We start from the raw sequence: 9,234 nt of genomic DNA, 5'->3' as shown, positions 1-9,234 counted from the left end.
GTTGGGTAACCAAAGAGCTGGAAACTATGTTGAGTTTGCGAACAACCTTCTAGAAAAGTATCATCAATTAGGCTGCAACATGTCACTCAAAATCCACTTTCTTGACTCTCATCTGGACTACTTCCCTGACAACTGTGGTGCAGTGAGTGATGAGCAAGGTGAGCGGTGCCACCTAGATATTTCAGCAATGGAACGAAGATATAAGTGACAAGAGATGCCCCAGAAGAGAATACAAGCGACAAGCAAAGAGAAGGTGCTCTTGTGAATGGGCCACTATTTTATATAGTACTTCCAATTACTGTATGTTTTTATTTTGTGTTATTTGTGATTGATTGAATGAAAACAACTTTCATTTATGTTGTATCAAGAAAATATCAGATTGTTGTTATGTTGCTTTTCACTATAACTTTATTACTGAAGCGCAAGTTGTGTATCTCAAAAACTAGAGCAAGTAAAAAAATAATAATCTGAGGTCATATTTGTTTTTCAAGACCCAAAATAAGTAAAGTATGACTATTTTTAGTAAGGAAACAATTAGAAATATTTTTCCATGTAATTTTTCCAGACCTGACAACATTAAAATAATCTTAATTTGCTCTAATGATGATGTCCAACCGAAAATAGATAGAGTGAGTAAGGGGCCTTCCAGCAGTGAGCAGTATTAGCTGTGTCCCACCTTTCAAAATCCTTCACAAAAGCAAAAATAATTTCTGCAAATCTCTTATTTTCTATTATTTTTTTTTTCATGCTCATATAGGTTAATAATATTTTAGATTAATAAATACAAATAAAAAATAACCATCAGACATCAGTAAAGTCTTGCGTATAAAATCATTTTTATTCAACTATGCAGTTGTGATAACTACTTTTCCTATTCTGTATCTCTTCCCATTTCTTATGAGTATTGTGAGGATTTCCCCTAATGCTTCTAATTGTTCACTGCAGGCTGATCCAGAGAATTTATAACCTAACCTGCGATGTAATTTCATATTATAAAATCTGGCTAACATTGGGAAATACTGGAGGGGCAACTCTTAACTTTTGCCCTTCCCCATTCAGCAGCATTCAGCAGCATTCAGCAAACTACCTGATGGTGTCACTTTGAGCTACAGGAAGAGCGCCCATGTTAATTCCTTGTCAGCTGATAGGAGCAGTGGATTTTATCATTGTTGTATATATGTATGTTCACAAGTATAATAGCAGGGATTGTAAAGGCTTGCTTGGAAACACATATTATTATTCCGGTGTATCTGTTTCTGCCTCACTTTAACAAGGTTTGGCAACTTCAGTTTCTACTGCAATATCTATTGCTCAGAACAAATTTAAAAAAAATTGGTTTATTCCGCACATTTACATCTATTTTTTAAATAAAACAATGCACTACAATATTTTTAAAAAAAACTGTTTTAGACAGACCAGCAGTAAAATGTATAATTTAAACTTAAATGTTGCATGTAACATTTAGCTAATTAAACATAGAAAAGAAATAAAGACAAACACATTTGATTGCAAGCCTTATTTGTGATGTAGAGCAAATCTAAAAAAACACTTAATTATGTTTGTATAAAATACCTTACACATGCCAGACTGATCCTGCCCAAATTAATAGTGCTCTTATGCTGCAGAAAGGGGCTAAGTCAATAGCTTCCTGTCACAACTGACAGTTACCCTAGCAAATCAACATACACATAAGGATACTTCCAGTTATTAGTGATCAGTGGAACAGTATATAGGTGTCATTATATATCTATACATTTAGGAGATTCCGGTACAGATGCAGCATTTTAGGAAGAAGGCAGATATAAAAATATAAAGTCATACAACTAAGGGGTAAGGCAATTCATAATACTGTATATAGTTTTATAAGCAAGAGTAAATATTGTTTTTTGAGGTGGTTAAAAAGGAAAATACAATAAACAGCAAGGTCATGTGGGAATGTGTTTGAAAGCAGATAGCCTTGTCAACCATAAAAAGGTTAGAATAATAAAATAAATTGAAAGAAAGTAGAAGATAATGTATAACGTTAAATGGTGGAATAAAATGACATTAGCAATACTTATTATATTATAGGAAGATTCAACTTAAAATAGAATCCCCATAAAGGGCCAGATTACAAGTAGAGTGTTATTTCGCTCCTGCTCATGCGCTTATTATGTTAGAAGTAAGCTTTTTTGTGCGCGTTGGGTAGCGCTCGTATTGCAAGTTGAAAGTAAAAAATGTTCACTCGCGCACTAACCCAATGCGTGCAAAAAGCCCCAGTTAGGATATCGTGCACAGTGTTAACGTATTCCCTCATAGACGTAAATGGAGCAAAAACAAGTGTAAAAAAACCTAACAACCAATTCACACGCAAACCCGATCGCATATTCTCAAGTGTGCTAACCTGGAATGAAACTATGAATATTTCACATTCCAATGTCCTTCACATAGCAGAATATTTTCTATTTATTCATCAATACACATTTCTACATATACCTGAAGATTTTTTGTTAAAAATATATCTATTCTTATATATTTAAATATAATGATTATACGTGTATATAGGGTTATATATATATCATAACATTTTATTTTGACTTGAGTGTCTCTTTAAAGGGACATGAAACCCAAAAAAATTTCTCTCATGATTCAGATAGAAAATACAATTTTTTTTTTTATTTTTTTTAAATTTAAATCATAATCTTTATTCAGACCTTCAAAACATAGGGTACCCAAAATCTCTTAATCCATTAACTTAATTTTTTTTTTAGACATATTTTTTTATTGAGATTTCAGACAGAACAATAATAAACTTTTGTCCATTTACAGTAACAGATAATATAAATATATATATATAAAATAAGCATGCTGATATATTACATAAAATCTATATAATATAGAAGTATTTTCTATAAGAAAAAACTAAGGGGACGCGCTGTAGTGTTGATACGCTCAAGAGTTAAAAGGAAGGGGAGGGGGGGCGTGGCCAGGGAATTCTAATGATATTGTGGTAAATATAATAGGGTAGATTAAGAAGCAGGTTTCTCTTGAGACCTACAGAAGGCCATATATATGTATAGAGAGAGGGCTAAGACACATCAAGGGAATACACCATTATAGGGACTATAAGCTATTATTCCGAATAGCAGGTACATAACATCTACATGTAGTAAAATGAGTCCTCATCTGTATGATGTTAGCGGCTAACATTTAATATAGTTTGTAGGGATTATAATATTGATATTAAGAAGTAGTGTGAGAAGGGGGTATGAAACTATGTTAGTTAGGGGATAATTGACTTTAGAGATAGGATGCAACAATTGAGTGCTACTGAAGGGTATCCAAAGTGGAAGTCTATACTCCGGAATATACTAAGAACTTGGTCTGTGTTATGTAATAGGTGCTTAATCTCTAGTATACTGTAAGTGTAACATACTTCTACGGATACCTATGTAGAGACTTTAGATTATGGTGCAAAGTATATGGGCCAATGGTTTAGTCTGGGTGTGACATGGCTGCCATGATACAATCCAAGGTGTCCTAATGTGAAGCGGTCTTAAGAATAGTACTATACAGTGTGTTGTAAGTTAACAATGCAATTAGATATACACTTTGATGCTCAGTATGGAAAGTGGGTAGGTTAACCTTCTGTAGGAAACAAAATACATACACTAGACAATGAAAATTGACAGCTAGAATACTAGGACTGACCCAGTCTTCTAATGGAGGAAATCAGACTTGACCAGAGTAGTTGGCCCAGTGGGTGCCAGAAAATGCAATTTTAAACAACTTTCTAATTTACTTCTTTCATCTAATTTTTTCATTCTCTTGGTATCATTTGTTGAAGAAGCAGCAATGCACTAATGGTTCCTAACTGAACTTATGGGTTAGCCAATCACAATCGATATATATATTCAGCTAGAATCTAGGTTCTCTGCTGCTCCTGAGCTTGCCTAGATAGACCTTTCAGCAAAGGATAACAAGAAAAGAAAGCAAATTAAATAATGGAAGTAAATTGGAAAGTTGTTTAAAATTGTATACTCTATTTGAATCATGAAAGAAAAAATGTGGGTTTCATGTCCCTTTAAAACTGATTGTAATACAGGACTTTTTGCTATATATTATGGCAAACATTTTTGAAAGTCAAAAAAAAGTAGGATGTGTGTGTTCACAAATGAATCCTCCTGGGTGTATAATTTACAATAAATACAAGCCCTTCAATAAGTCACAACAGGTCAAATCAATCATTTGAAATGTACGTCAATATAGGCTTCAGCACTTTATGAGACTTGCGCTATTAGGTGGGAGGACCTCCCGTTAAACTTGCGGTGCAAAGAGAGCTATGTTCCCTACCTCACTCACCCTATCTCAGCATGTCTGCAGTGCAAGCCACTTCAACGGGCATCCGTCTCCTTGGCGTTCTCGAGCGGGTCTCCTCAACGCTTCTCTGATGACATCACTTGTGAGTCGCCAGAAGCCTGTGGGAATACATCGAAGGTACTGGCAAAATACCGTTCCTGTCCTGGATTCTATACACGGATCTGCTGAGAAGGTTGCAAATACATAAAGAAGAAGGAGTCGATCCGCTTCCAGGAAGTAAAAACAAACTTTATTCCAAACTTGTAGTTTTAAAACACATGTACGGGGAGCACCTTTACAATGCAGGTTGCAGCAGGCAGAGCACTCGGCTTACGCTTAGTGAGCCGTAATCATAGCCTAATGTGCTATTGCCTCTCTCACAATATAAAGGCACAAAACATACTATTATTGGCTAACATTTAAAATCAATCAAATAATAAATTGTCTGCTGCAACGTTTAACCCTTTCACAGCTACAGGTATAGTTTAAACAACAGCAATACATTTTGAAGTTAATAATTATTGCATACAATCCAAAAAATAATTATCTCACTTGTTTATTAGATTTGGAAAAACTTATAACATGTATGATAATTAGTTTAAAATAGTTAAACCATTGAAGGGTCTTATCGCTATAAAAATCAATTTGGAATGGAACGTTAATTTTTTTCTCAAACTTAATTATCTTCATGTTTGACATCGTTGATCTGTTTAGGGGGCACATTCACATGTGTTAAGTGCAATATTCCTAATTCACAGCCATTCATATTCATCCATTTGGAGTTACGTTTCAATCGTACTATATTCCCATGTCACATGACCAACATACTTTATATCCTTTGTTACCTATGTCTAGCTAGTTACTTTCATTATTTTAAACAGGGTATGAGTCTTGTTGTATACCACTGTACCTATAGTGATTGATTACATGACTACTCAAATGTCACTTGTTGCTTTCTCCAATTGCATTCAAAAATAGCCTGATTTGGACCATGTCAGCCTAAAAGTTATTTTACATTTATACTTTGCATGGATTGGAATAGGTGTGTTGTTAGTGAGGTATATTAATTATAAAATAAAATAACATTAAGGGACCCTGATATAATAGACAGTAACCTAAGATGGTAGACTGGTTTTGACCATAATTGTCAAGTTAGTACTGGAAATGTTAGAGTCTTGAAATTGGAAAATGGACCAAGAAATTATATTTACTCCCAAAAATTAATCATGTCATATTTTGAGTTCAATCCCATGGGTACTCTTGTCTCCAACTGGAAAATCCAATAGATTTCCCGTTTAGCCAGGAGTTGGTCTAAATCTCCTCCTCTTGTTGGCAATTTCACTAACTAGATTCTCCCTGTAAGGGAGAGAGGTAGATTTATACAGATGCCCTAATGAAAAAAGAATATTAATGAGAAGTCAAGAAAATATGGAGAATATGACGGTGCACATCATAAAACATAGTGGAAAAGCAACATTTTCACCTGAACTAAGACTCTACACGACAGTTGGTGTCAGTCACTTGATATTATTCATGTCTTGACATTAACAATCTAAGAACAACTATTTTATACATAAATTAAATGTTGAATATTGTAGATTATGCAAAACCCAGAGAGGGCATTCTCCTAACAGGAATTCAATTTCTTCACAATAAATTGTGCTATTATTTACATACTGTACATGTATGAACATGTATGACATCGGAGCTTCTGCGTCACAGCACTGTAGCAGGTGGGATACGTGTGTCATTTGCTGAATGCATAACCGGCACAGCTAAGGACTGAAATAGGCATCATCCACTCAGATCTCCCAGTATGTCAGATCCTGCAGTCCTGACAAAATATAACATTACATAATTTGCTTTTGGTAGCTTTGATTTGGTAAACTGTTTCCTCTAAGAGGTACTTAATAATGAGGCTTTTCAGCACATGCTATGCCAAAAAACTAATGTCCCCTGATCTGCAGCTCTCCTCATTATCCCTCTGGCTTTGGAATTGGTTCCATGTCTGAACTCTCGTGATTCTCCTGGATTTGCTACTTTCTTCAGACTCTAAACCCTAGAGCTAAATCTATTGTCTCCCTAAGCCTAGGTTCATCTCCATTGAGTCAGTCTCATTCCAGGCTTTATCTGATTGTGCTGTATTTCCAACAATTCGGATCAGTGATAATGTAATTTTAAAGCATCAAGGATAATTTAATTTTAAAGTGTCTTTTCACTGTCATATTATCAGTAATGTTATGAATGATGTACTTTACTATTATTAATTAAATTGTTTATAATTGTTATAACTGATTATAATTTAATATGATAACACTGATGATGTCAAAGGTCATGCAAGTTGTGATATAATTTATAAAGGATGAAGAAGAGCTTTTAATTTCCTGATCTATGTGTATTTGGGAAAGTTCACAGAGATACCTTTATTATATTACTAACAATACACAATACACCGGAGTACCCTAACCTGAGATCAGAGATGTCCAACAGACGTACAGAATCATCTGAATTAAAAAGTTAAGCATTGCACTTATAAAAGTAATGCAAAACACAATAGAGTTTGCTTTATTTTCTGTGAAGGGTGTTTAATTTCAGTGATCAGTGAGACTGAAACAAAACAAGACTTATGTAGCCCATGAAAATTAATCATGTTATCGGATATGATTATGACAGCTGGGCTTAAATGGACAGTAAAGTAATTTTTTCATGTATGCATCATAAATTCATCATTGCATTACAAAAGTTCAGAAAGAGATATAAGCGTTTTCAGATCATTCAACATTTGTTAGCAATATGTACATTTTCTTGTAATCTATGGAAACACCCCTTGTCAAGCCTCTTGAGGTTTATCCTATATCCTTGGCTATAGCCAATAACAGATATAAATGATCTCATTCACATATTGATCATTCATTGTGCAGCATTAGGGAGGCTCATTGTTCTGAATTCCATAGAAAGCATTTCAACTCTATTAGTGGAAAAACTACAATTCTCACATTTAGACAGTAACGATCACATATGTCTTAAAGGGCCATAATACCCAAATGTTTAAACACTTGAAAGTGATGCAGTATAGCTGTAAAATGCTGACTAGAAAATATCACCTGAACATCTCTATGTAAAAAAGAAAGATATTTTACCTCAAAAGTTCCTCAGTAGCCACATCCCATTGTAAAGGATTTCTAAGCAGCATTTTAGTGTGTCTGTCCTGGGACATCTTAGGGGATGAGCCTCGTGAACTCTCATATTATTTCACCAATCAGGTAAAGGAAGCTTACTATGAATTCTCATGAGAGTTAAGTCAAATCTCATGGGATCACAGTAAGAGTTCATGACCTCAGCACTGCTGATGCTGATTGGCTGTTGTTCATTTCTTCATTTTTTTTTATTTTTACCTGCAGCTGGGAGCAGGTGAAGTATAACTTTTTACACAGAACTTACTCTGCTGAGCTGAGGAGATTGTGAGGTAAATAGCTTCCTTTTTTACATAGAGATGCTCAGGTGATATTTTCCTGTCAGCTTTTTACAGTTATACTGCATCAGTTTCAAGTGATTTAGCATTTGAGTATTATGTCCCTTTTAGGGGGTGCTGTAAACCATAAAATCTTGTTTGAAAATAAATATGAGGTGCTATTAGACTAGACAGGACATTACAGGACATAAAACCATGCACAATATATAAAATGAACTAAAAGTTGTGAAAACGATAAAAAAACAATAATAATTTGTAACAAAAAGTCCAACAGATGTATGCTGTGTAAATATAACACCACGAGTCAGCTCCTCCTCATGCTGATTAGTCTGGCAATGTGAGTACTTTTTGGGGAATTTTCATTCTGATCAATATATACTTTAAAACTTTCTGCACCATGAGGCGCCCTTCTTATTTCCATTCCAGATAATTCTCACAATTAAATATGTTGTGGGGAATTCATTTTGCCTCTTTAAAGGGACACTGAAGTCGCAAAAAAAGTAATCATAGATAAAAAAAAAAATGAACCAAAATAACAACATTTGCAATGCCCATCATCTTTCAAATAGTTACCGTTTATAAGATATTTATTGCCAAATTTTTCAATCATTCCAAACCCACTACTTTTGTATCGGTTAGTGTTTTCCAATCAGGCCAGACAACTCCAGTTGGAAGATGGCGACAGTTATACGCAATGCGCATGCACAAGATAGGGCAACGTCATCGAATACGTCACTGTCTTCATGTCAGTTCTGGATGCAGTAGACCCGCTCTATTGATCCGATCAATAATAAGAAGAATCTCCCTAGAATTAACAAAAAAAAATAATAATAATAGAGTAACAATTTATAAAACATATATAAATATATATATATATATATATATATATATATATATATATAGTATGAAGCAGACAAAAGGAAATTATTCTTTTACACATTATATGTTATTCCAGAGAATCTCCCTAGAATAAACGCGCAATTAAAATCAAAGATTAGAATAATACTGTATATCAAAGATCGATATATATATATATATATATATATATATATATATATAGTATGAAGCAGACTAAAGGTATTTATTCTTTAATGCATTATATGTTATACAAGAGAATCTTCCTAGAATAAACGAGCAATTAAAATCTAAGGTTGCAATAATACTTTATATCAAAGATCAATATATATATTTATCAAAAAATGGTTAAAAGAGTTTTATTTTATTTCCTGTTTTATTTACTGGCAGAAAATGGAAGAAAATTTGAAGAAGAAGAAAAAAATAAAAATAAAATATATATATATATACTGTGTATATAGTCAGTGACAGACAATATTAGAATGATAAATAGAATTGAACGGTTATATGATGCGGATTAAAAATCACCTACTAAATGCATCAATTAAATGTTATAATATTTATAAATT

This window comes from Bombina bombina, chromosome 2 (assembly GCF_027579735.1).
Source record: "Bombina bombina isolate aBomBom1 chromosome 2, aBomBom1.pri, whole genome shotgun sequence".
Classification (NCBI taxonomy): Eukaryota; Metazoa; Chordata; class Amphibia; order Anura; family Bombinatoridae; genus Bombina; species Bombina bombina.
Note: the sequence above shows the minus strand (reverse complement) of the source record.